The 21,581-nt window shown below is 45.1% G+C and overlaps 53 pseudogenes; all 53 read right to left on the bottom strand.

The window, feature by feature from the left end:
- Positions 1-211: 211 nt before the first annotated feature.
- Positions 212-330, bottom strand: LOC140088894 (5S ribosomal RNA; annotated as a pseudogene).
- Positions 331-589: 259 nt separating this feature from the next.
- LOC140089166 (5S ribosomal RNA) lies at positions 590-708 on the bottom strand (annotated as a pseudogene).
- A 259-nt stretch (positions 709-967) lies between these two features.
- On the bottom strand, positions 968-1,086 carry LOC140095723 (5S ribosomal RNA; annotated as a pseudogene).
- Positions 1,087-1,345: 259 nt separating this feature from the next.
- On the bottom strand, positions 1,346-1,464 carry LOC140089932 (5S ribosomal RNA; annotated as a pseudogene).
- A 259-nt stretch (positions 1,465-1,723) lies between these two features.
- Positions 1,724-1,842, bottom strand: LOC140098750 (5S ribosomal RNA; annotated as a pseudogene).
- A 70-nt stretch (positions 1,843-1,912) lies between these two features.
- On the bottom strand, positions 1,913-2,031 carry LOC140091514 (5S ribosomal RNA; annotated as a pseudogene).
- A 446-nt stretch (positions 2,032-2,477) lies between these two features.
- Positions 2,478-2,596, bottom strand: LOC140094869 (5S ribosomal RNA; annotated as a pseudogene).
- A 440-nt stretch (positions 2,597-3,036) lies between these two features.
- Positions 3,037-3,155, bottom strand: LOC140082681 (5S ribosomal RNA; annotated as a pseudogene).
- A 637-nt stretch (positions 3,156-3,792) lies between these two features.
- Positions 3,793-3,911, bottom strand: LOC140096407 (5S ribosomal RNA; annotated as a pseudogene).
- Positions 3,912-3,981: 70 nt separating this feature from the next.
- LOC140097070 (5S ribosomal RNA) lies at positions 3,982-4,100 on the bottom strand (annotated as a pseudogene).
- A 447-nt stretch (positions 4,101-4,547) lies between these two features.
- Positions 4,548-4,666, bottom strand: LOC140079185 (5S ribosomal RNA; annotated as a pseudogene).
- Positions 4,667-4,736: 70 nt separating this feature from the next.
- Positions 4,737-4,855, bottom strand: LOC140092718 (5S ribosomal RNA; annotated as a pseudogene).
- Positions 4,856-5,491: 636 nt separating this feature from the next.
- On the bottom strand, positions 5,492-5,610 carry LOC140098328 (5S ribosomal RNA; annotated as a pseudogene).
- Positions 5,611-5,680: 70 nt separating this feature from the next.
- On the bottom strand, positions 5,681-5,799 carry LOC140098290 (5S ribosomal RNA; annotated as a pseudogene).
- A 70-nt stretch (positions 5,800-5,869) lies between these two features.
- On the bottom strand, positions 5,870-5,988 carry LOC140091648 (5S ribosomal RNA; annotated as a pseudogene).
- A 448-nt stretch (positions 5,989-6,436) lies between these two features.
- LOC140088893 (5S ribosomal RNA) lies at positions 6,437-6,555 on the bottom strand (annotated as a pseudogene).
- A 259-nt stretch (positions 6,556-6,814) lies between these two features.
- On the bottom strand, positions 6,815-6,933 carry LOC140096915 (5S ribosomal RNA; annotated as a pseudogene).
- Positions 6,934-7,192: 259 nt separating this feature from the next.
- LOC140094571 (5S ribosomal RNA) lies at positions 7,193-7,311 on the bottom strand (annotated as a pseudogene).
- A 258-nt stretch (positions 7,312-7,569) lies between these two features.
- LOC140089226 (5S ribosomal RNA) lies at positions 7,570-7,688 on the bottom strand (annotated as a pseudogene).
- Positions 7,689-7,758: 70 nt separating this feature from the next.
- On the bottom strand, positions 7,759-7,877 carry LOC140082680 (5S ribosomal RNA; annotated as a pseudogene).
- A 637-nt stretch (positions 7,878-8,514) lies between these two features.
- Positions 8,515-8,633, bottom strand: LOC140095528 (5S ribosomal RNA; annotated as a pseudogene).
- A 259-nt stretch (positions 8,634-8,892) lies between these two features.
- LOC140096914 (5S ribosomal RNA) lies at positions 8,893-9,011 on the bottom strand (annotated as a pseudogene).
- A 637-nt stretch (positions 9,012-9,648) lies between these two features.
- LOC140095905 (5S ribosomal RNA) lies at positions 9,649-9,767 on the bottom strand (annotated as a pseudogene).
- Positions 9,768-9,836: 69 nt separating this feature from the next.
- On the bottom strand, positions 9,837-9,955 carry LOC140094868 (5S ribosomal RNA; annotated as a pseudogene).
- A 259-nt stretch (positions 9,956-10,214) lies between these two features.
- LOC140089584 (5S ribosomal RNA) lies at positions 10,215-10,333 on the bottom strand (annotated as a pseudogene).
- Positions 10,334-11,725: 1,392 nt separating this feature from the next.
- Positions 11,726-11,844, bottom strand: LOC140079184 (5S ribosomal RNA; annotated as a pseudogene).
- Positions 11,845-11,914: 70 nt separating this feature from the next.
- Positions 11,915-12,033, bottom strand: LOC140093600 (5S ribosomal RNA; annotated as a pseudogene).
- Positions 12,034-12,292: 259 nt separating this feature from the next.
- Positions 12,293-12,411, bottom strand: LOC140089583 (5S ribosomal RNA; annotated as a pseudogene).
- A 259-nt stretch (positions 12,412-12,670) lies between these two features.
- LOC140096913 (5S ribosomal RNA) lies at positions 12,671-12,789 on the bottom strand (annotated as a pseudogene).
- Positions 12,790-13,048: 259 nt separating this feature from the next.
- On the bottom strand, positions 13,049-13,167 carry LOC140097730 (5S ribosomal RNA; annotated as a pseudogene).
- Positions 13,168-13,614: 447 nt separating this feature from the next.
- On the bottom strand, positions 13,615-13,733 carry LOC140087937 (5S ribosomal RNA; annotated as a pseudogene).
- Positions 13,734-13,803: 70 nt separating this feature from the next.
- Positions 13,804-13,922, bottom strand: LOC140091113 (5S ribosomal RNA; annotated as a pseudogene).
- A 70-nt stretch (positions 13,923-13,992) lies between these two features.
- On the bottom strand, positions 13,993-14,111 carry LOC140092137 (5S ribosomal RNA; annotated as a pseudogene).
- A 70-nt stretch (positions 14,112-14,181) lies between these two features.
- LOC140098107 (5S ribosomal RNA) lies at positions 14,182-14,300 on the bottom strand (annotated as a pseudogene).
- Positions 14,301-14,369: 69 nt separating this feature from the next.
- LOC140093473 (5S ribosomal RNA) lies at positions 14,370-14,488 on the bottom strand (annotated as a pseudogene).
- Positions 14,489-14,557: 69 nt separating this feature from the next.
- LOC140094867 (5S ribosomal RNA) lies at positions 14,558-14,676 on the bottom strand (annotated as a pseudogene).
- Positions 14,677-15,124: 448 nt separating this feature from the next.
- LOC140095323 (5S ribosomal RNA) lies at positions 15,125-15,243 on the bottom strand (annotated as a pseudogene).
- Positions 15,244-15,313: 70 nt separating this feature from the next.
- Positions 15,314-15,432, bottom strand: LOC140088892 (5S ribosomal RNA; annotated as a pseudogene).
- Positions 15,433-15,691: 259 nt separating this feature from the next.
- LOC140098670 (5S ribosomal RNA) lies at positions 15,692-15,810 on the bottom strand (annotated as a pseudogene).
- A 70-nt stretch (positions 15,811-15,880) lies between these two features.
- LOC140083707 (5S ribosomal RNA) lies at positions 15,881-15,999 on the bottom strand (annotated as a pseudogene).
- A 259-nt stretch (positions 16,000-16,258) lies between these two features.
- LOC140097873 (5S ribosomal RNA) lies at positions 16,259-16,377 on the bottom strand (annotated as a pseudogene).
- A 447-nt stretch (positions 16,378-16,824) lies between these two features.
- On the bottom strand, positions 16,825-16,943 carry LOC140089392 (5S ribosomal RNA; annotated as a pseudogene).
- Positions 16,944-17,013: 70 nt separating this feature from the next.
- Positions 17,014-17,132, bottom strand: LOC140082679 (5S ribosomal RNA; annotated as a pseudogene).
- A 637-nt stretch (positions 17,133-17,769) lies between these two features.
- On the bottom strand, positions 17,770-17,888 carry LOC140088891 (5S ribosomal RNA; annotated as a pseudogene).
- Positions 17,889-18,336: 448 nt separating this feature from the next.
- Positions 18,337-18,455, bottom strand: LOC140095069 (5S ribosomal RNA; annotated as a pseudogene).
- A 258-nt stretch (positions 18,456-18,713) lies between these two features.
- On the bottom strand, positions 18,714-18,832 carry LOC140079183 (5S ribosomal RNA; annotated as a pseudogene).
- Positions 18,833-18,902: 70 nt separating this feature from the next.
- Positions 18,903-19,021, bottom strand: LOC140086150 (5S ribosomal RNA; annotated as a pseudogene).
- A 259-nt stretch (positions 19,022-19,280) lies between these two features.
- Positions 19,281-19,399, bottom strand: LOC140088890 (5S ribosomal RNA; annotated as a pseudogene).
- Positions 19,400-20,224: 825 nt separating this feature from the next.
- On the bottom strand, positions 20,225-20,343 carry LOC140083706 (5S ribosomal RNA; annotated as a pseudogene).
- A 258-nt stretch (positions 20,344-20,601) lies between these two features.
- LOC140079182 (5S ribosomal RNA) lies at positions 20,602-20,720 on the bottom strand (annotated as a pseudogene).
- A 70-nt stretch (positions 20,721-20,790) lies between these two features.
- LOC140087319 (5S ribosomal RNA) lies at positions 20,791-20,909 on the bottom strand (annotated as a pseudogene).
- Positions 20,910-20,979: 70 nt separating this feature from the next.
- LOC140095068 (5S ribosomal RNA) lies at positions 20,980-21,098 on the bottom strand (annotated as a pseudogene).
- Positions 21,099-21,357: 259 nt separating this feature from the next.
- On the bottom strand, positions 21,358-21,476 carry LOC140088888 (5S ribosomal RNA; annotated as a pseudogene).
- Between the last annotated feature and the right edge of the window lie 105 nt (positions 21,477-21,581).

Below are 21,581 nucleotides of genomic sequence, written 5' to 3'. Positions count from 1 at the left end.
ACACAATTTTCAGGTTCAAAAAGGTCACCAGAACTTGGGATTCCAAGCCAGTCTCCCATGCTGGTACTTGCCAAGACTTAAGCTGCATCGCTGCTGCGATCTGACAAGAGCACGCACATTCAGCTTAGAATGGCTGTTGACAGCAGCTGTTCAATTTGAACCTTCTTTTACTATCTCATAGAGAAACTAACACAATTTTCAGGTTCAAAAAGGTCAACGGAACTTGGGATTCCCAGCCAGTCTCCCATGCTGGTACTTGCCAAGCCTTAAGCTGCATTGCTGCTGCGATCTGACAAGAGCAGGCACATTCAGCTTAGAATGGCCGTTGACAGGAGCATTTCAAATTGAACCTTCTTTTACTATCTCATAGAGAAACTAAAACAATTTTCAAGTTCAAAAAGGTCAACAGAACTTGGGATTCCCAGCCAGTCTCCCATGCTGGAACTTGCCAAGCCTTAACCTGCATCGCTGCTGCGATCTGACAAGAGCACGCACATTCAGCTTAGAATGGCCGTTGACAGCAGCTGTTCAATTTGAACCTTCTTTTACTATCTCATAGAGAAACTAACACAATTTTCAGGTTCAAAAAGGTCAACGGAACTTGGGATTCCCAGCCAGTCTCCCATGCTGGAACTTGCCAAGCCTTAAGCTGCATCGCTGCTGCGATCTGACGAGAGCAGGCACATTCAGCTTAGAATGGCCGTTGACAGCAGCTGTTCAATTTGAAAGTTCTTTTACTATCTCATAGAGAAACTAACACAATTTTCAGGTTCAAAAAGGGCAACGGAACTTGGGATTCCCAGCCAGTCTCCCATGCTGGTACTTGCCAAGCCTTAAGCTGCATTGCTGCTGCGATCTGGCGAGAGCAGGCACATTCAGCTTAGAATTGCCATTGTCAGCAGTGGTTCAATTTGAACCTTCTTCTACTATCTTATATAGAAACTAACACAATTTTCAGGTTCAAAAAGGTCACCAGAACTTGGGATTCCCAGCCAGTCTCCCATGCTGGTACTTGCCAAGCCTTAAGCTGCATTGCTGCTGCGATCTGACGAGAGCAGGCACATTCAGCTTAGAATGGCCATTGACAGCAGTTGTTCAATTTGAACCTTCTTCTACTATCTCATAGAGAAACTAACACAATTTTCAGGTTCAAAAAGGTCACCAGAACTTGGGATTCCCAGCCAGTCTCCCATGCTGGTACTTGCCAAGCCTTAAGCTGCATCGCTGCTGCGATCTGACAAGAGCACACACATTCAGCTTAGAATGGCCGTTGACAGCAGCTGTTCAATTTGAACCTTCTTTTGCTATCTCATAGAGAAACTAACACAATTTTCAGGTTCAAAAAGGTCAACAGAACTTGGGATTCCAAGCCAGTCTCCCATGCTGGTACTTGCCAAGCCTTAAGCTGCATTGCTGCTGCGATCTGACGAGAGCAGGCATATTCAGCTTAGAATGGCCGTTGACAGCAGCTGTTCAATTTGAACCTTCTTTTACTATCTCATAGAGAAACTAACACAATTTTCAGGTTCAAAAAGGTCACCAGAACTTGGGATTCCAAGCCAGTCTCCCATGCTGGTACTTGCCAAGCCTTAAGCTGCATCGCTGCTGCGATCTGACAAGAGCACGCACATTCAGCTTAGAATGGCCGTTGACAGCAGCTGTTCAATTTGAACCTTCTTTTGCTATCTCATAGAGAAACTAACACAATTTTCAGGTTCAAAAAGGTCACCAGAACTTGGGATTCCAAGCCAGTCTCCCATGCTGGTACTTGCCAAGCCTTAAGCTGCATTGCTGCTGCGATCTGACGAGAGCAGGCATATTCAGCTTAGAATGGCCGTTGACAGCAGCTGTTCAATTTGAACCTTCTTTTACTATCTCATAGAGAAACTAACACAATTTTCAGGTTCAAAAAGGTCAACGGAACTTGGGATTCCCAGCCAGTCTCCCATGCTGGTACTTGCCAAGCCTTAAGCTGCATTGCTGCTGCGATCTGACGAGAGCAGGCACATTCAGCTTAGAATGGCCGTTGACAGCAGCTGTTCAATTTGAACCTTCTTTTACTATCTCATAGAGAAACTAACACATTTTCAGGTTCAAAAAGGTCAACAGAACTTGGGATTCCCAGCCAGTCTCCCATGCTGGTACTTGCCAAGCCTTAAGCTGCATTGCTGCTGTAATCTGACGAGAGCAGGCACATTCAGCTTAGAATTGCCGTTGACAGCAGCTGTTCAATTTGAACCTTCTTTTACTATCTCATAGAGAAACTAACACAATTTTCAGGTTCAAAAAGGTCAACGGAACTTGGAATTCCCAGCCAGTCTCCCATGCTGGTATTTGCCAAGCCTTAAGTTGCATTGCTGCTGCGATCTGACGAGAGCAGGCAAATTCAGCTTAGAATGGCCGTTGACAGCAGCTGTTCAATTTGAACCTTCTTTTACTATCTCATAGAGAAACTAACACATTTTCAGGTTCAAAAAGGTCAACAGAACTTGGGATTCCCAGCCAGTCTCCCATGCTGGTACTTGCCAAGCCTTAAGCTGCATTGCTGCTGCAATCTGACGAGAGCAGGCACATTCAGCTTAGAATTGCCGTTGACAGCAGCTGTTCAATTTGAACCTTCTTTTACTATCTCATAGAGAAACTAACACAATTTTAAGGTTCAAAAAGGTCAACAGAACTTGGGATTCCCAGCCAGTCTCCCATGCTGGTACTTGCCAAGCCTTAAGCTGCTGCGATCTGAAAAGAGCACACACATTCAGCTTAGAATGGCCGTTGACAGCAGTTGTTCAATTTGAACCTTCTTCTACTATCTCATAGAGAAACTAACACAATTTTCAGGTTCAAAAAGGTCACCAGAACTTGGGATTCCCAGCCAGTCTCCCATGCTGGTACTTGCCAAGCCTTAAGCTGCATTGCTGCTGCGATCTGACAAGAGCACGCACATTCAGCTTAGAATGGCCGTTGACAGCAGCTGTTCAATTTGAACCTTCTTTTACTATCTCATAGAGAAACAAACACAATTTTCAGGTTCAAAAAGGTCAACGGAACTTGGGATTCCCAGCCAGTCTCCCATGCTGGTACTTGCCAAGCCTTAAGCTGCATTGCTGCTGCGATCTGACGAGAGCAGGCACATTCAGCTTAGAATGGCCATTGACAGCAGTTGTTCAATTTGAACCTTCTTCTACTATCTCATATAGAAACTAACACAATTTTCAGGTTCAAAAAGGTCACCAGAACTTGGGATTCCAAGCCAGTCTCCCATGCTGGTACTTGCCAAGCCTTAAGCTGCATCGCTGCTGCGCTCTGACAAGAGCACGCACATTCAGCTTAGAATGGCCGTTGACAGCAGCTGTTCAATTTGAACCTTCTTTTACTATCTCATAGAGAGACTAACACAATTTTCAGGTTCAAAAAGGGCAACGGAACTTGGGATTCCCAGCCAGTCTCCCATGCTGGTACTTGCCTAGCCTTAAGCTGCATTGCTGCTGCGATCTGGCGAGAGCAGGCACATTCAGCTTAAAATGGCCATTGACAGCAGTTGTTCAATTTGAACCTTTTTCTACTATCTTATATAGAAACTAACACAATTTTCAGGTTCAAAAAGGTCAACAGAACTTGGGATTCCCAGCCAGTCTCCCATGCTGGAACTTGCCAAGCCTTAAGCTGCATCGCTGCTGCGATCTGACAAGAGCACGCACATTCAGCTTAGAATGGCCGTTGACAGCAGCTGTTCAATTTGAACCTTCTTTTACTATCTCATAGAGAAACTAACACAATTTTCAGGTTCAAAAAGGTCAACGGAACTTGGGATTCCCAGCCAGTCTCCCATGCTGGAACTTGCCAAGCCTTAAGCTGCATCGCTGCTGCAATCTGACGAGAGCAGGCACATTCAGCTTAGAATGGCCGTTGACAGCAGCTGTTCAATTTGAAAGTTCTTTTACTATCTCATAGAGAAACTAACACAATTTTCAGGTTCAAAAAGGTCAACGGAACTTGGGATTCCCAGCCAGTCTCCCATGCTGGTACTTGCCAAGCCTTAAGCTGCATTGCTGCTGCGATCTGGCGAGAGCAGGCACATTCAGCTTAGAATGGCCATTGTCAGCAGTGGTTCAATTTGAACCTTCTTCTACTATCTTATATAGAAACTAACACAATTTTCAGGTTCAAAAAGGTCACCAGAACTTGGGATTCCAAGCCAGTCTCCCATGCTGGTACTTGCCAAGCCTTAAGCTGCATTGCTGCTGCAATCTGACAAGAGCAGGCACATTCAGCTTAGAATGGCCGTTGACAGCAGCTGTTCAATTTGAACCTTCTTTTGCTATCTCATAGAGAAACTAACACAATTTTCAGGTTCAAAAAGGTCACCAGAACTCGGGATTCCAAGACAGTCTCCCATGCTGGTACTTGCCAAGCCTTAAGCTGCATCGCTGCTGCGATCTGACAAGAGCACGCACATTCAGCTTAGAATGGCCGTTGACAGCAGCTGTTCAATTTGAACCTTCTTTTACTATCTCATAGAGAAACTAACACATTTTCAGGTTCAAAAAGGTCAACAGAACTTGGGATTCCCAGCCAGTCTCCCATGCTGGTACTTGCCAAGCCTTAAGCTGCATTGCTGCTGCGATCTGACGAGAGCAGGCACATTCAGCTTAGAATGGCCGTTGACAGCAGCTGTTCAATTTGAACCTTCTTTTACTATCTCATAGAGAAACTAACACAATTTTCAGGTTCAAAAAGGTCAACGGAACTTGGGATTCCCAGCCAGTCTCCCATGCTGGTACTTGCCAAGCCTTAAGCTGCATTGCTGCTGCGATCTGACAAGAGCAGGCACATTCAGCTTAGAATGGCCATTGACAGCAGTTGTTCAATTTGAACCTTCTTCTACTATCTCATATAGAAACTAACACAATTTTCAGGTTCAAAAAGGTCACCAGAACTTGGGATTCCAAGCCAGTCTCCCATGCTGGTACTTGCCAAGCCTTAAGCTGCATCGCTGCTGCGATCTGACAAGAGCACGCACATTCAGCTTAGAATGGCCGTTGACAGCAGATGTTCAATTTGAACCTTCTTTTACTATCTCATAGAGAAACTAACACAATTTTCAGGTTCAAAAAGGTCAACAGAACTTGGGATTCCCAGCCAGTCTCCCATGCTGGTACTTGCCAAGCCTTAAGCTGCATCGCTGCTGCGATCTGACAAGAGCACACACATTCAGCTTAGAATGGCCGTTGACAGCAGTTGTTCAATTTGAACCTTCTTCTACTATCTCATAGAGAAACTAACACAATTTTCAGGTTCAAAAAAGTCACCAGAACATGGGATTCCCAGCCAGTCTCCCATGCTGGTACTTGCCAAGCCTTAAGCTGCATCGCTGCTGCGATCTGACAAGAGCACGCACATTCAGCTTAGAATGGCCGTTGACAGCAGCTGTTCAATTTGAACCTTCTTTTACTATCTCATAGAGAAACTAACACATTTTCAGGTTCAAAAAGGTCAACGGAACTTGGAATTCCCAGCCAGTCTCCCATGCTGGTACTTGCCAAGCCTTAAGTTGTATTGCTGCTGCGATCTGACGAGAGCAGGTAAATTCGGCTTAGAATGGCCGTTGACAGCAGCTGTTCAATTTGAACCTTCTTTTGTTATCTCATAGAGAAACTAACACAATTTTCAGGTTCAAAAGGGTCAACGGAACTTGGGATTCCCAGCCAGTCTCCCATGCTGGTACTTGCCAAGCCTTAAGCTGCATTGCTGTTGCAATCTGACGAGAGCAGGCACATTCAGCTTAGAATTGCCGTTGACAGCAGCTATTCAATTTGAACCTTCTTTTACTATCTCATAGAGAAACTAACACAATTTTCAGGTTCAAAAAGGTCAACGGAACTTGGAATTCCCAGCCAGTCTCCCATGCTGGTACTTGCCAAGCCTTAAGCTGCATTGCTGCTGCGATCTGACAAGAGCAGGCACATTCAGCTTAGAATGGCCATTGACAGCAGCTGTTGAATTTGAACCTTCTTTTGCTATCTCATAGAGAAACTAACACAATTTTCAGGTTCAAAAAGGTCACCAGAACTTGGGATTCCAAGCCAGTCTCCCATGCTGGTACTTGCCAAGCCTTAAGCTGCATCGCTGCTGCGATCTGACAAGAGCACGCACATTAAGCTTAGAATGGCCGTTGACAGCAGCTGTTCAATTTGAACCTTCTTTTGCTATCTCATAGAGAAACTAACACAATTTTCAGGTTCAAAAAGGTCACCAGAACTTGGGATTCCCAGCCAGTCTCCCATGCTGGTACTTGCCAAGCCTTAAGCTGCATCGCTGCTGCGATCTGACAAGAGCACGCACATTCAGCTTAGAATGGCCGTTGACAGCAGCTGTTCAATTTGAACCTTCTTTTACTATCTCATAGAGAAACTAACACAATTTTCAGGTTCAAAAAGGTCAACGGAACTTGGGATTCCCAGCCAGTCTCCCATGCTGGTACTTGCCAAGCCTTAAGCTGCATTGCTGCTGCGATCTGACAAGAGCAGGCACATTCAGCTTAGAATGGCCGTTGACAGCAGCATTTCAAATTGAACCTTCTTTTACTATCTCATAGAGAAACCAAAACAATTTTCAAGTTCAAAAACGTCAACAGAACTTGGGATTCCCAGCCAGTCTCCCATGCTGGAACTTGCCAAGCCTTAAGCTGCATCGCTGCTGCGATCTGACAAGAGCACGCACATTCAGCTTAGAATGGCCGTTGACAGCAGCTGTTCAATTTGAACCTTCTTTTACTATCTCATAGAGAAACTAACACAATTTTCAGGTTCAAAAAGGGCAACGGAACTTGGGATTCCCAGCCAGTCTCCCATGCTGGTACTTGCCAAGCCTTAAGCTGCATTGCTGCTGCGATCTGGCGAGAGCAGGCACATTCAGCTTAGAATGGCCATTGACAGCAGTTGTTCAATTTGAACCTTCTTCTACTATCTTATATAGAAACTAACACAATTTTCAGGTTCAAAAAGGTCACCAGAACTTGGGATTCCAAGCCAGTCTCCCATGCTGGTACTTGCCAAGCCTTAAGCTGCATTGCTGCTGCAATCTGACAAGAGCAGGCACATTCAGCTTAGAATGGCCGTTGACAGCAGCTGTTCAATTTGAACCTTCTTTTACTATCTCATAGAGAAACTAACACAATTTTCAGGTTCAAAAAGGGCAACGGAACTTGGGATTCCCAGCCAGTCTCCCATGCTGGTACTTGCCAAGCCTTAAGCTGCATTGCTGCTGCGATCTGGCGAGAGCAGGCACATTCAGCTTAGAATGGCCGTTGACAGCAGTTGTTCAATTTAAACCTTCTTTTGCTATCTCATAGAGAAACTAACACAATTTTCAGGTTCAAAAAGGTCAACAGAACTTGGGATTCCAAGCCAGTCTCCCATGCTGGTACTTGCCAAGCCTTAAGCTGCATCGCTGCTGTGATCTGACAAGAGCACGCACATTCAGCTTAGAATGGCCGTTGACAGCAGCTGTTCAATTTGAACCTTCTTTTACTATCTCATAGAGAAACTAACACATTTTCAGGTTCAAAAAGGTCAACAGAACTTGGGATTCCCAGCCAGTCTCCCATGCTGGTACTTGCCAAGCCTTAAGCTGCATTGCTGCTACGATCTGACGAGAGCAGGCACATTCAGCTTAGAATGGCCGTTGACAGCAGCTGTTCAATTTGAACCTTCTTTTACTATCTCATAGAGAAACTAACACAATTTTCAGGTTCAAAAAGGTCAACGGAACTTGGGATTCCCAGCCAGTCTCCCATGCTGGTACTTGCCAAGCCTTAAGCTGCATTGCTGCTGCGATCTGACGAGAGCAGGCACATTCAGCTTAGAATGGCCATTGACAGCAGTTGTTCAATTTGAACCTTCTTCTACTATCTCATATAGAAACTAACACAATTTTCAGGTTCAAAAAGGTCACCAGAACTTGGGATTCCAAGCCAGTCTCCCATGCTGGTACTTGCCAAGCCTTAAGCTGCATTGCTGCTGCGATCTGACAAGAGCACGCACATTCAGCTTAGAATGGCCGTTGACAGCAGCTGTTCAATTTGAACCTTCTTTTACTATCTCATAGAGAAACTAACACAATTTTCAGGTTCAAAAAGGTCAACAGAACTTGGGATTCCCAGCCAGTCTCCCATGCTGGTACTTGCCAAGCCTTAAGCTGCATCGCTGCTGCGATCTGACAAGAGCACACACATTCAGCTTAGAATGGCCGTTGACAGCAGTTGTTCAATTTGAACCTTCTTCTACTATCTCATAGAGAAACTAACACAGTTTTCAGGTTCAAAAAAGTCACCAGAACTTGGGATTCCCAGCCAGTCTCCCATGCTGGTACTTGCCAAGCCTTAAGCTGCATCGCTGCTGCGATCTGACGAGAGCACGCACATTCAGCTTAGAATGGCCGTTGACAGCAGCTGTTCAATTTGAACCTTCTTTTACTATCTCATAGAGAAACTAACACAATTTTCAGGTTCAAAAAGGTCAACGGAACATGGGATTCCCAGCCAGTCTCCCATGCTGGTACTTGCCAAGCCTTAAGCTGCATTGCTGCTGCGATCTGACAAGAGCAGGCACATTCAGCTTAGAATGGCCGTTGACAGCAGCATTTCAAATTGAACCTTCTTTTACTATCTCATAGAGAAACTAAAACAATTTTCAAGTTCAAAAAGGTCAACAGAACTTGGGATTCCCAGCCAGTCTCCCATGCTGGAACTTGCCAAGCCTTAAGCTGCATCGCTGCTGCGATCTGACAAGAGCACACACATACAGCTTAGAATGGCCGTTGACAGCAGCTGTTCAATTTGAACCTTCTTTTACTATCTCATAGAGAAACTAACACAATTTTCAGGTTCAAAAAGGGCAACGGAACTTGGGATTCCCAGCCAGTCTCCCATGCTGGTACTTGCCAAGCCTTAAGCTGCATTGCTGCTGCGATCTGGCGAGAGCAGGCACATTCAGCTTAGAATGGCCATTGACAGCAGTTGTTCAATTTGAACCTTCTTCTACTATCTTATATAGAAACTAACACAATTTTCAGGTTCAAAAAGGTCACCAGAACTTGGGATTCCAAGCCAGTCTCCCATGCTGGTACTTGCCAAGCCTTAAGCTGCATTGCTGCTGCAATCTGACAAGAGCAGGCACATTCAGCTTAGAATGGCCGTTGACAGCAGCTGTTCAATTTGAACCTTCTTTTGCTATCTCATAGAGAAACTAACACAATTTTCAGGTTCAAAAAGGTCACCAGAACTTGGGATTCCAAGCCAGTCTCCCATGCTGGTACTTGCCAAGCCTTAAGCTGCATCGCTGCTGCGATCTGACAAGAGCAGGCACATTCAGCTTAGAATGGCCGTTGACAGCAGCTGTTCAATTTGAACCTTCTTTTACTATCTCATAGAGAAACTAACACAATTTTCAGGTTCAAAAAGGGCAACGGAACTTGGGATTCCCAGCCAGTCTCCCATGCTGGTACTTGCCAAGCCTTATGCTGCATTGCTGCTGCGATCTGGCGAGAGCAGGCACATTCAGCTTAGAATGGCCGTTGACAGCAGTTGTTCAATTTGAACCTTCTTCTACTATCTTATATAGAAACTAACACAATTTTCAGGTTCAAAACGGTCAACGGAACTTGGGATTCCCAGCCAGTCTCCCATGCTGGTACTTGCCAAGCCTTAAGCTGCATCGCTGCTGCGATCTGACAAGAGCACGCACATTCAGCTTAGAATGGCCGTTGACAGCAGCTGTTCAATTTGAACCTTCTTTTACTATCTCATAGAGAAACTAACACATTTTCAGGTTCAAAAAGGTCAACAGAACTTGGGATTCCCAGCCAGTCTCCCATGCTGGTACTTGCCAAGCCTTAAGCTGCATTGCTGCTGCAATCTGACGAGAGCAGGCACATTCAGCTTAGAATTGCCGTTGACAGCAGCTGTTCAATTTGAACCTTTTTTTACTATCTCATAGAGAAACTAACACAATTTTCAGGTTCAAAAAGGTCAACAGAACTTGGGATTCCCAGCCAGTCTCCCATGCTGGTACTTGCCAAGCCTTAAGCTGCATCGCTGCTGCGATCTGAAAAGAGCACACACATTCAGCTTAGAATGGCCGTTGACAGCAGTTGTTCAATTTGAACCTTCTTCTACTATCTCATAGAGAAACTAACACAATTTTCAGGTTCAAAAAGGTCAACAGAACTTGGGATTCCCAGCCAGTCTCCCATGCTGGTACTTGCCAAGCCTTAAGCTGCATTGCTGCTGCAATCTGACGAGAGCAGGCACATTCAGCTTAGAATGGCCGTTGACAGCAGCTGTTCAATTTGAACCTTCTTTTGCTATCTCATAGAGAAACTAACACAATTTTCAGGTTCAAAAAGGTCACCAGAACTTGGGATTCCAAGCCAGTCTCCCATGCTGGTACTTGCCAAGCCTTAAGCTGCATCGCTGCTGCGATCTGACAAGAGCACGCACATTCAGCTTAGAATGGCCGTTGACAGCAGCTGTTCAATTTGAACCTTCTTTTACTATCTCATAGAGAAACTAACACAATTTTCAGGTTCAAAAAGGGCAACGGAACTTGGGATTCCCAGCCAGTCTCCCATGCAGATACTTGCCAAGCCTTAAGCTGCATTGCTGCTGCGATCTGGCGAGAGCAGGCACATTCAGCTTAGAATGGCCATTGACAGCAGTTGTTCAATTTGAACCTTCTTCTACTATCTTATATAGAAACTAACACAATTTTCAGGTTCAAAAAGGTCACCAGAACTTGGGATTCCAAGCCAGTCTCCCATGCTGGTACTTGCCAAGCCTTAAGCTGCATTGCTGCTGCAATCTGACAAGAGCAGGCACATTCAGCTTAGAATGGCCGTTGACAGCAGCTGTTCAATTTGAACCTTCTTTTGCTATCTCATAGAGAAACTAACACAATTTTCAGGTTCAAAAAGGTCACCAGAACTTGGGATTCCAAGCCAGTCTCCCATGCTGGTACTTGCCAAGCCTTAAGCTGCATCGCTGCTGCGATCTGACAAGAGCACGCACATTCAGCTTAGAATGGCCGTTGACAGCAGCTGTTCAATTTGAACCTTCTTTTACTATCTCATAGAGAAACTAACACAATTTTCAGGTTCAAAAAGGGCAACGGAACTTGGGATTCCCAGCCAGTCTCCCATGCTGGTACTTGCCAAGCCTTATGCTGCATTGCTGCTGATATCTGGCGAGAGCAGGCACATTCAGCTTAGAATGGCCGTTGACAGCAGTTGTTCAATTTGAACCTTCTTCAACTATCTTATATAGAAACTAACACAATTTTCAGGTTCAAAAAGGTCACCAGAACTTGGGATTCCAAGCCAGTCTCCCATGCTGGTACTTGCCAAGCCTTAAGCTGCATTGCTGCTGCAATCTGACAAGAGCACGCACATTCAGCTTAGAATGGCCGTTGACAGCAGCTGTTCAATTTGAACCTTCTTTTGCTATCTCATAGAGAAACTAACACAATTTTCAGGTTCAAAAAGGTCACCAGAACTTGGGATTCCAAGCCAGTCTCCCATGCTGGTACTTGCCAAGCCTTAAGCTGCATCGCTGCTGCGATCTGACAAGAGCACGCACATTCAGCTTAGAATGGCCGTTGACAGCAGCTGTTCAATTTGAACCTTCTTTTACTATCTCATAGAGAAACTAACACATTTTCAGGTTCAAAAAGGTCAACAGAACTTGGGATTCCCAGCCAGTCTCCCATGCTGGTACTTGCCAAGCCTTAAGCTGCATTGCTGCTGCGATCTGACGAGAGCAGGCACATTCAGCTTAGAATGGCCGTTGACAGCAGCTGTTCAATTTGAACCTTCTTTTACTATCTCATAGAGAAACTAACACAATTTTCAGGTTCAAAACGGTCAACGGAACTTGGGATTCCCAGCCAGTCTCCCATGCTGGTACTTGCCAAGCCTTAAGCTGCATTGCTGCTGCAATCTGACGAGAGCAGGCACATTCAGCTTAGAATTGCCGTTGACAGCAGCTGTTCAATTTGAACCTTTTTTTACTATCTCATAGAGAAACTAACACAATTTTCAGGTTCAAAAAGGTCAACAGAACTTGGGATTCCCAGCCAGTCTCCCATGCTGGTACTTGCCAAGCCTTAAGCTGCATCGCTGCTGCGATCTGAAAAGAGCACACACATTCAGCTTAGAATGGCCGTTGACAGCAGTTGTTCAATTTGAACCTTCTTCTACTATCTCATAGAGAAACTAACACAATTTTCAGGTTCAAAAAGGTCAACAGAACTTGGGATTCCCAGCCAGTCTCCCATGCTGGTACTTGCCAAGCCTTAAGCTGCATTGCTGCTGCAATCTGACGAGAGCAGGCACATTCAGCTTAGAATGGCCGTTGACAGCAGCTGTTCAATTTGAACCTTCTTTTGCTATCTCATAGAGAAACTAACACAATTTTCAGGTTCAAAAAGGTCACCAGAACTTGGGATTCCAAGCCAGTCTCCCATGCTGGTACTTGCCAAGCCTTAAGCTGCATCGCTGCTGCGATCTGACAAGAGCACGCACATTCAGCTTAGAATGGCCGTTGACAGCAGCTGTTCAATTTGAACCTTCTTTTACTATCTCATAGAGAAACTAACACAATTTTCAGGTTCAAAAAGGGCAACGGAACTTGGGATTCCCAGCCAGTCTCCCATGCTGGTACTTGCCAAGCCTTAAGCTGCATTGCTGCTGCGATCTGGCGAGAGCAGGCACATTCAGCTTAGAATGGCCATTGACAGCAGTTGTTCAATTTGAACCTTCTTCTACTATCTTATATAGAAACTAACACAATTTTCAGGTTCAAAATGGTCACCAGAACTTGGGATTCCAAGCCAGTCTCCCATGCTGGTACTTGCCAAGCCTTAAGCTGCATTGCTGCTGCAATCTGACAAGAGCAGGCACATTCAGCTTAGAATGGCCGTTGACAGCAGCTGTTCAATTTGAACCTTCTTTTACTATCTCATAAAGAAACTAACACAATTTTAAGGTTCAAAAAGGTCAACGGAACTTGGGATTCCCAGCCAGTCTCCCATGCTGGTACTTGCCAAGCCTTATGCTGCATTGCTGCTGCGATCTGGCGAGAGCAGGCACATTCAGCTCAGAATGGCCGTTGACAGCAGTTGTTCAATTTGAACCTTCTTCTACTATCTTATATAGAAACTAACACAAATTTCAGGTTCAAAAAGGTCACCAGAACTTGGGATTCCAAGCCAGTCTCCCATGCTGGTACTTGCCAAGCCTTAAGCTGCATTACTGCTGCAATCTGACAAGAGCAGGCACATTCAGCTTAGAATGGCCGTTGACAGCAGCTGTTCAATTTGAACCTTCTTTTGCTATCTCATAGAGAAACTAACACAATTTTCAGGTTCAAAAAGGTCACCAGAACTTGGGATTCCAAGCCAGTCTCCCATGCTGGTACTTGCCAAGCCTTAAGCTGCATCGCTGCTGCGATCTGACAAGAGCACGCACATTCAGCTTAGAATGGCCGTTGACAGCAGCTGTTCAATTTGAACCTTCTTTTACTATCTCATAGAGAAACTAACACATTTTCAGGTTCAAAAAGGTCAATGGAACTTGGGATTCCCAGCCAGTCTCCCATGCTGGTACTTGCCAAGCCTTAAGCTGCATTGCTGCTGCGATCTGACGAGAGCAGGCACATTCAGCTTAGAATGGCCGTTGACAGCAGCTGTTCAATTTGAACCTTCTTTTACTATCTCATAGAGAAACTAACACAATTTTCAGGTTCAAAAAGGTCAACGGAACTTGGGATTCCCAGCCAGTCTCCCATGCTGGTACTTGCCAAGCCTTAAACTGCATTGCTGCTGCGATCTGACGAGAGCAGGCACATTCAGCTTAAAATGGCCGTTGACAGCAGCTGTTCAATTTGAACCTTCTTTTACTATCTCATAGAGAAACTAACACAATTTTCAGGTTCAAAATGGTCAACGGAACTTGGAATTCCCAGCCAGTCTCCCATGCTGGTACTTGCCAAGCCTTAAGCTGCATTGCTGCTGCAATCTGACGAGAGCAGGCACATTCAGCTTAGAATTGCCGTTGACAGCAGCTGTTCAATTTGAACCTTTTTTTACTATCTCATAGAGAAACTAACACAATTTTCAGGTTCAAAAAGGTCAACAGAACTTGGGATTCCCAGCCAGTCTCCCATGCTGGTACTTGCCAAGCCTTAAGCTGCATTGCTGCTGCAATCTGACGAGAGCAGGCACATTCAGCTTAGAATGGACGTTGACAGCAGCTGTTCAATTTGAACCTTCTTTTACTATCTCATAGAGAAACTAACACATTTTCTGGTTCAAAAAGGTCAACGGAACTTGGAATTCCCAGCCAGTCTCCCATGCTGGTACTTGCCAAGCCTTAAGTTGCATTGCTGCTGCGATCTGACGAGAGCAGGCAAATTCAGCTTAGAATGGCCGTTGACAGCAGCTGTTCAATTTGAACCTTCTTTTACTATCTCATAGAGAAACTAACACATTTTCAGGTTCAAAAAGGTCAACAGAACTTGGGATTCCCAGCCAGTCTCCCATGCTGGTACTTGCCAAGCCTTAAGCTGCATTGCTGCTGCAATCTGACGAGAGCAGGCACATTCAGCTTAGAATTGCCGTTGACAGCAGCTGTTCAATTTGAACCTTCTTTTACTATCTCATAGAGAAACTAACACAATTTTCAGGTTCAAAAAGGTCAACAGAACTTGGGATTCCCAGCCAGTCTCCCATGCTGGTACTTGCCAAGCCTTAAGCTGCATCGCTGCTGCGATCTGAAAAGAGCACACACATTCAGCTTAGAATGGCCGTTGACAGCAGTTGTTCAATTTGAACCTTCTTCTACTATCTCATAGAGAAACTAACACAATTTTCAGGTTCAAAAAGGTCACCAGAACTTGGGATTCCCAGCCAGACTCCCATGCTGGTACTTGCCAAGCCTTAAGCTGCATCGCTGCTGCGATCTGACAAGAGCACGCACATTCAGCTTAGAATTGCCGTTGACAGCAGCTTTTCAATTTGAACCTTCTTTTACTATCTCATACAGAAACTAACACACTTTTCAGGTTCAAAAAGGTCAACGGAACTTGGGATTCCCAGCCAGTCTCCCATGCTGGTACTTGCCAAGCCTTAAGCTGCATTGCTGCTGCGATCTGACGAGAGCAGGCACATTCAGCTTAGAATGGCAATTGACAGCAGCTGTTCAATTTGAACCTTCTTTTACTATCTCATAGAGAAACTAACACAATTTTCAGGTTCAAAAAGGTCAACGGAACTTGGGATTCCCAGCCAGTCTCCCATGCTGGTACTTGCCAAGCCTTAAGCTGCATTGCTGCTGCGATCTGACAAGAGCAGGCACATTCAGCTTAGAATGGCCGTTGACAGCAGCATTTCAAATTGAACCTTCTTTTACTATCTCATAGAGAAACTAAAACAATTTTCAAGTTCAAAGAGGTCAACAGAACTTGGGATTCCCAGCCAGTCTCCCATGCTGGAACTTGCCAAGCCTTAAGCTGCATCGCTGCTGCGATCTGACAAGAGCACGCACATTCAGCTTAGAATGGCCGTTGACAGCAGCTGTTCAATTTGAACCTTCTTTTACTATCTCATAGAGAAACTAACACAATTTTCAGGTTCAAAAAGGTCACCGGAACTTGGGATTCCCAGCCAGTCTCCCATGCTGGAACTTGCCAAGCCTTAAGCTGCATCGCTACTGCGATCTGACGAGAGCAGGCACATTCAGCTTAGAATGGCCGTTGACAGCAGCTGTTCAATTTGAACCTTCTTTTGCTATCTCATAGAGAAACTAACACAATTTTCAGGTTCAAAAAGGTCAACAGAACTTGGGATTCCCAGCCAGTCTCCCATGCTGGTACTTGCCAAGCCTTAAGCTGCATTGCTGCTGCGATCTGACGAGAGCAGGCACATTCAGCTTAGAATGGCCATTGACAGCAGTTGATCAATTTGAACCTTCTTCTACTATCTCATATAGAAACTAACACAATTTTCAGGTTCAAAAAGGTCACCAGAACTTGGGATTCCAAGCCAGTCTCCCATGCTGGTACTTGCCAAGACTTAAGCTGCATCGCTGCTGCGATCTGACAAGAGCACGCACATTCAGCTTAGAATGGCCGTTGACAGCAGCTGTTCAATTTGAAAGTTCTTTTACTATCTCATAGAGAAACTAACACAATTTTCAGGTTCAAAAAGGGCAACGGAACTTGGGATTCCCAGCCAGTCTCCCATGCTGGTACTTGCCAAGCCTTAAGCTGCATTGCTGCTGCGATCTGGCGAGAGCAGGCACATTCAGCTTAGAATGGCCATTGTCAGCAGTGGTTCAATTTGAACCTTCTTCTACTATCTTATATAGAAACTAACACAATTTTCAGGTTCAAAAAGGTCACCAGAACTTGGGATTCCAAGCCAGTCTCCCATGCTGGTACTTGCCAAGCCTTAAGCTGCATTGCTGCTGCAATCTGACAAGAGCAGGCACATTCAGCTTAGAATGGCCGTTGACAGCAGCTGCTCAATTTGAACCTTCTTTTGCTATCTCATAGAGAAACTAACACAATTTTTAGGTTCAAAAAGGTCACCAGAACTCGGGATTCCAAGCCAGTCTCCCATGCTGGTACTTGCCAAGCCTTAAGCTGCATCGCTGCTGCGATCTGACAAGAGCACGCACATTCAGCTTAGAATGGCCGTTGACAGCAGCTGTTCAATTTGAACCTTCTTTTACTATCTCATAGAGAAACTAACACATTTTCAGGTTCAAAAAGGTTAACAGAACTTGGGATTCCCAGCCAGTCTCCCATGCTGGTACTTGCCAAGCCTTAAGCTGCATTGCTGCTGCGATCTGACGAGAGCAGGCACATTCAGCTTAGAATGGCCGTTGACAGCAGCTGTTCAATTTGAACCTTCTTTTACTATCTCATAGAGAAACTAACACAATTTTCAGGTTCAAAAAGGTCAACGGAACTTGGGATTCCCAGCCAGTCTCCCATGCTGGTACTTGCCAAGCCTTAAGCTGCATTGCTGCTGCGATCTGACGAGAGCAGGCACATTCAGCTTAGAATGGCCATTGACAGCAGTTGTTCAATTTGAACCTTCTTCTACTATCTCATATAGAAACTAACACAATTTTCAGGTTCAAAAAGGTCACCAGAACTTGGGATTCCAAGCCAGTCTCCCATGCTGGTACTTGCGAAGCCTTAAGCTGCATCGCTGCTGCGATCTGAAAAGAGCACGCACATTCAGCTTAGAATGGCCGTTGACAGCAGCTGTTCATTTTGAACCTTCTTTTACTATCTCATAGAGAAACTAACACAATTTTCAGGTTCAAAAAGGTCAACAGAACTTGGGATTCCCAGCCAGTCTCCCATGCTGGTACTTGCCAAGCCTTAAGCTGCATCGCTGCTGCGATCTGACAAGAGCACACACATTCAGCTTAGAATGGCCGATGACAGCAGTTGTTCAATTTGAACCTTCTTCTACTATCTCATAGAGAAACTAACACAATTTTCAGGTACAAAAAAGTCACCAGAACTTGGGATTCCCAGCCAGTCTCCCATGCTGGTACTTGCCAAGCCATAAGCTGCATCGCTGCTGCGATCTGACAAGAGCACGCACATTCAGCTTAGAATGGCCGTTGACAGCAGCTGTTCAATTTGAACCTTCTTTTACTATCTCATAGAGAAACTAACACAATTTTCAGGTTCAAAAAGGTCAACGGAACTTGGGATTCCCAGCCAGTCTCCCATGCTGGTACTTGCCAAGCCTTAAGCTGCATTGCTGCTGCGATCTGACAAGAGCAGGCACATTCAGCTTAGAATGGCCGTTGACAGCAGCATTTCAAATTGAACCTTCTTTTACTATCTCATAGAGAAACTAAAACAATTTTCAAGTTCAAAAAGGTCAACAGAACTTGGGATTCCCAGCCAGTCTCCCATGCTGGAACTTGCCAAGCCTTAAGCTGCATCGCTGCTGCGATCTGACAAGAGCACGCACATTCAGCTTAGAATGGCCGTTGACAGCAGCTGTTCAATTTGAACCTTCTTTTACTATCTCATAGAGAAACTAACACAATTTTCAGGTTCAAAAAGGTCAACAGAACTTGGGATTCCCAGCCAGTCTCCCATGCTGGTACTTGCCAAGTCTTAAGCTGCATCGCTGCTGCGATCTGACAAGAGCACGCACATTCAGCTTAGAATGGCCGTTGACAGCAGTTGTTCAATTTGAACCTTCTTTTACTATCTCATAGAGAAACTAACACAATTTTCAGGTTCAAAAAGGTCAACAGAACTTGGGATTCCCAGCCAGTCTCCCATGCTGGTACTTGCCAAGTCTTAAGCTGCATCGCTGCTGCGATCTGACAAGAGCAGGCACATTCAGCTTAGAATGGCCGTTGACAGCAGTTGTTCAATTTGAACCTTCTTCTACTATCTCATATAGAAACTAACACAATTTTCAGGTTCAAAAAGGTCACCAGAACTTGGGATTCCAAGCCAGTCTCCCATGCTGGTACTTGCCAAGACTTAAGCTGCATCGCTGCTGCGATCTGACAAGAGCACGCACATTCAGCTTAGAATGGCCGTTGACAGCAGCTGTTCAATTTGAACCTTCTTTTACTATCTCATAGAGAAACTAACACATTTTCAGGTTCAAAAAGGTCAACAGAACTTGGGATTCCCAGCCAGTCTCCCATGCTGGTACTTGCCAAGCCTTAAGCTGCATTGCTGCTGCGATCTGACGAGAGCAGGCACATTCAGCTTAGAATGGCCGTTGACAGCAGCTGTTCAATTTGAACCTTCTTTTACTATCTCATAGAGAAACTAACACAATTTTCAGGTTCAAAAAGGTCAACGGAACTTGGGATTCCCAGCCAGTCTCCCATGCTGGTACTTGCCAAGCCTTAAGCTGCATTGCTGCAGCGATCTGACGAGAGCAGGCACATTCAGCTTAGAATGGCCGTTGACAGCAGCTGTTCAATTTGAACCTTCTTTTACTATCTCATAGAGAAACTAACACAATTTTCAGGTTCAAAAAAGTCACCAGAACTTGGGATTCCCAGCCAGTCTCCCATGCTGGTACTTGCCAAGCCTTAAGCTGCATCGCTGCTGCGATCTGACAAGAGCACGCACATTCAGCTTAGAATGGCCATTGACAGCAGCTGTTCAATTTGAACCTTCTTTTACTATCTCATAGAGAAACTAACACAATTTTCAGGTTCAAAAAGGTCAACGGAACTTGGGATTCCCAGCCAGTCTCCCATGCTGGTACTTGCCAAGCCTTAAGCTGCATTGCTGCTGCGATCTGACAAGAGCAGGCACATTCAGCTTAGAATGGCCGTTGACAGCAGCATTTCAAATTGAACCTTCTTTTACTATCTCATAGAGAAACCAAAACAATTTTCAAGTTCAAAAACGTCAACAGAACTTGGGATTCCCAGCCAGTCTCCCATGCTGGAACTTGCCAAGCCTTAAGCTGCATCGCTGCTGCGATCTGACAAGAGCACGCACATTCAGCTTAGAATGGCCGTTGACAGCAGCTGTTCAATTTGAACCTTCTTTTACTATCTCATAGAGAAACTAACACAATTTTCAGGTTCAAAAAGGGCAACGGAACTTGGGATTCCCAGCCAGTCTCCCATGCTGGTACTTGCCAAGCCTTAAGCTGCATTGCTGCTGCGATCTGGCGAGAGCAGGCACATTCAGCTTAGAATAGCCATTGACAGCAGTTGTTCAATTTGAACCTTCTTCTACTATCTTATATAGAAACTAACACAATTTTCAGGTTCAAAAAGGTCACCAGAACTTGGGATTCCAAGCCAGTCTCCCATGCTGGTACTTGCCAAGCCTTAAGCTGCATTGCTGCTGCAATCTGACAAGAGCAGGCACATTCAGCTTAGAATGGCCGTTGACAGCAGCTGTTCAATTTGAACCTTCTTTTGCTATCTCATAGAGAAACTAACACAATTTTCAGGTTCAAAAAGGTCACCAGAACTTGGGATTCCAAGCCAGTCTCCCATGCTGGTACTTGCCAAGTCTTAAGCTGCATCGCTGCTGCAATCTGACAAGAGCACGCACATTCAGCTTAGAATGGCCGTTGACAGCAGCTGTTCAATTTGAACCTTCTTTTACTATCTCATAGAGAAACTAACACATTTTCAGGTTCAAAAAGGTCAACAGAACTTGGGATTCCCAGCCAGTCTCCCATGCTGGTACTTGCCAAGCCTTAAGCTGCATTGCTGCTGCGATCTGACGAGAGCAGGCACATTCAGCTTAGAATGGCCATTGACAGCAGTTGTTCAATTTGAACCTTCTTCTACTATCTCATATAGAAACTAACACAATTTTCAGGTTCAAAAAGGTCACCAGAACTTGGGATTCCAAGCCAGTCTCCCATGCTGGTACTTGCCAAGACTTAAGCTGCATCGCTGCTGCGATCTGACAAGAGCACGCACATTCAGCTTAGAATGGCCGTTGACAGCAGCTGTTCAATTTGAACCTTCTTTTACTATCTCATAGAGAAACTAACACATTTTCAAGTTCAAAAAGGTCAACAGAACTTGGGATTCCCAGCCAGTCTCCCATGCTGGTACTTGCCAAGCCTTAAGCTGCATTGCTGCTGCGATCTGACGAGAGCAGGCACATTCAGCTTAGAATGGCCGTTGACAGCAGTTGTTCAATTTGAACCTTCTTTTACTATCTCATAGAGAAACTAACACAATTTTCAGGTTCAAAAAGGTCAACGGAACTTGGGATTCCCAGCCAGTCTCCCATGCTGGTACTTGCCAAGCCTTAAGCTGCATTGCTGCTGCGATCTGACGAGAGCACGCACATTCAGCTTAGAATGGCCGTTGACAGCAGCTGTTCAATTTGAACCTTCTTTTACTATCTCATAGAGAAACTAACACAATTTTCAGGTTCAAAAAGGTCAACAGAACTTGGGATTCCCAGCCAGTCTCCCATGCTGGTACTTGCCAAGTCTTAAGCTGCATCGCTGCTGCGATCTGACAAGAGCAGGCACATTCAGCTTAGAATGGCCGTTGACAGCAGTTGTTCAATTTGAACCTTTTTCTACTATCTCATATAGAAACTAACACAATTTTCAGGTTCAAAAAGGTCACCAGAACTTGGGATTCCAAGCCAGTCTCCCATGCTGGTACTTGCCAAGACTTAAGCTGCATCGCTGCTGCGATCTGACAAGAGCACGCACATTCAGCTTAGAATGGCCGTTGACAGCAGCTGTTCAATTTGAACCTTCTTTTACTATCTCATAGAGAAACTAACACAATTTTCAGGTTCAAAAAGGTCAACGGAACTTGGGATTCCCAGCCAGTCTCCCATGCTGGTACTTGCCAAGCCTTAAGCTGCATTGCTGCTGCGATCTGACAAGAGCAGGCACATTCAGCTTAGAATGGCCGTTGACAGGAGCATTTCAAATTGAACCTTCTTTTACTATCTCATAGAGAAACTAAAACAATTTTCAAGTTCAAAAAGGTCAACAGAACTTGGGATTCCCAGCCAGTCTCCC

This window comes from Engystomops pustulosus, chromosome 9 (assembly GCF_040894005.1).
Source record: "Engystomops pustulosus chromosome 9, aEngPut4.maternal, whole genome shotgun sequence".
NCBI classification, from domain to species: Eukaryota; Metazoa; Chordata; class Amphibia; order Anura; family Leptodactylidae; genus Engystomops; species Engystomops pustulosus.
Note: the sequence above shows the minus strand (reverse complement) of the source record. Positions and strands in the feature narration are given on the sequence as shown.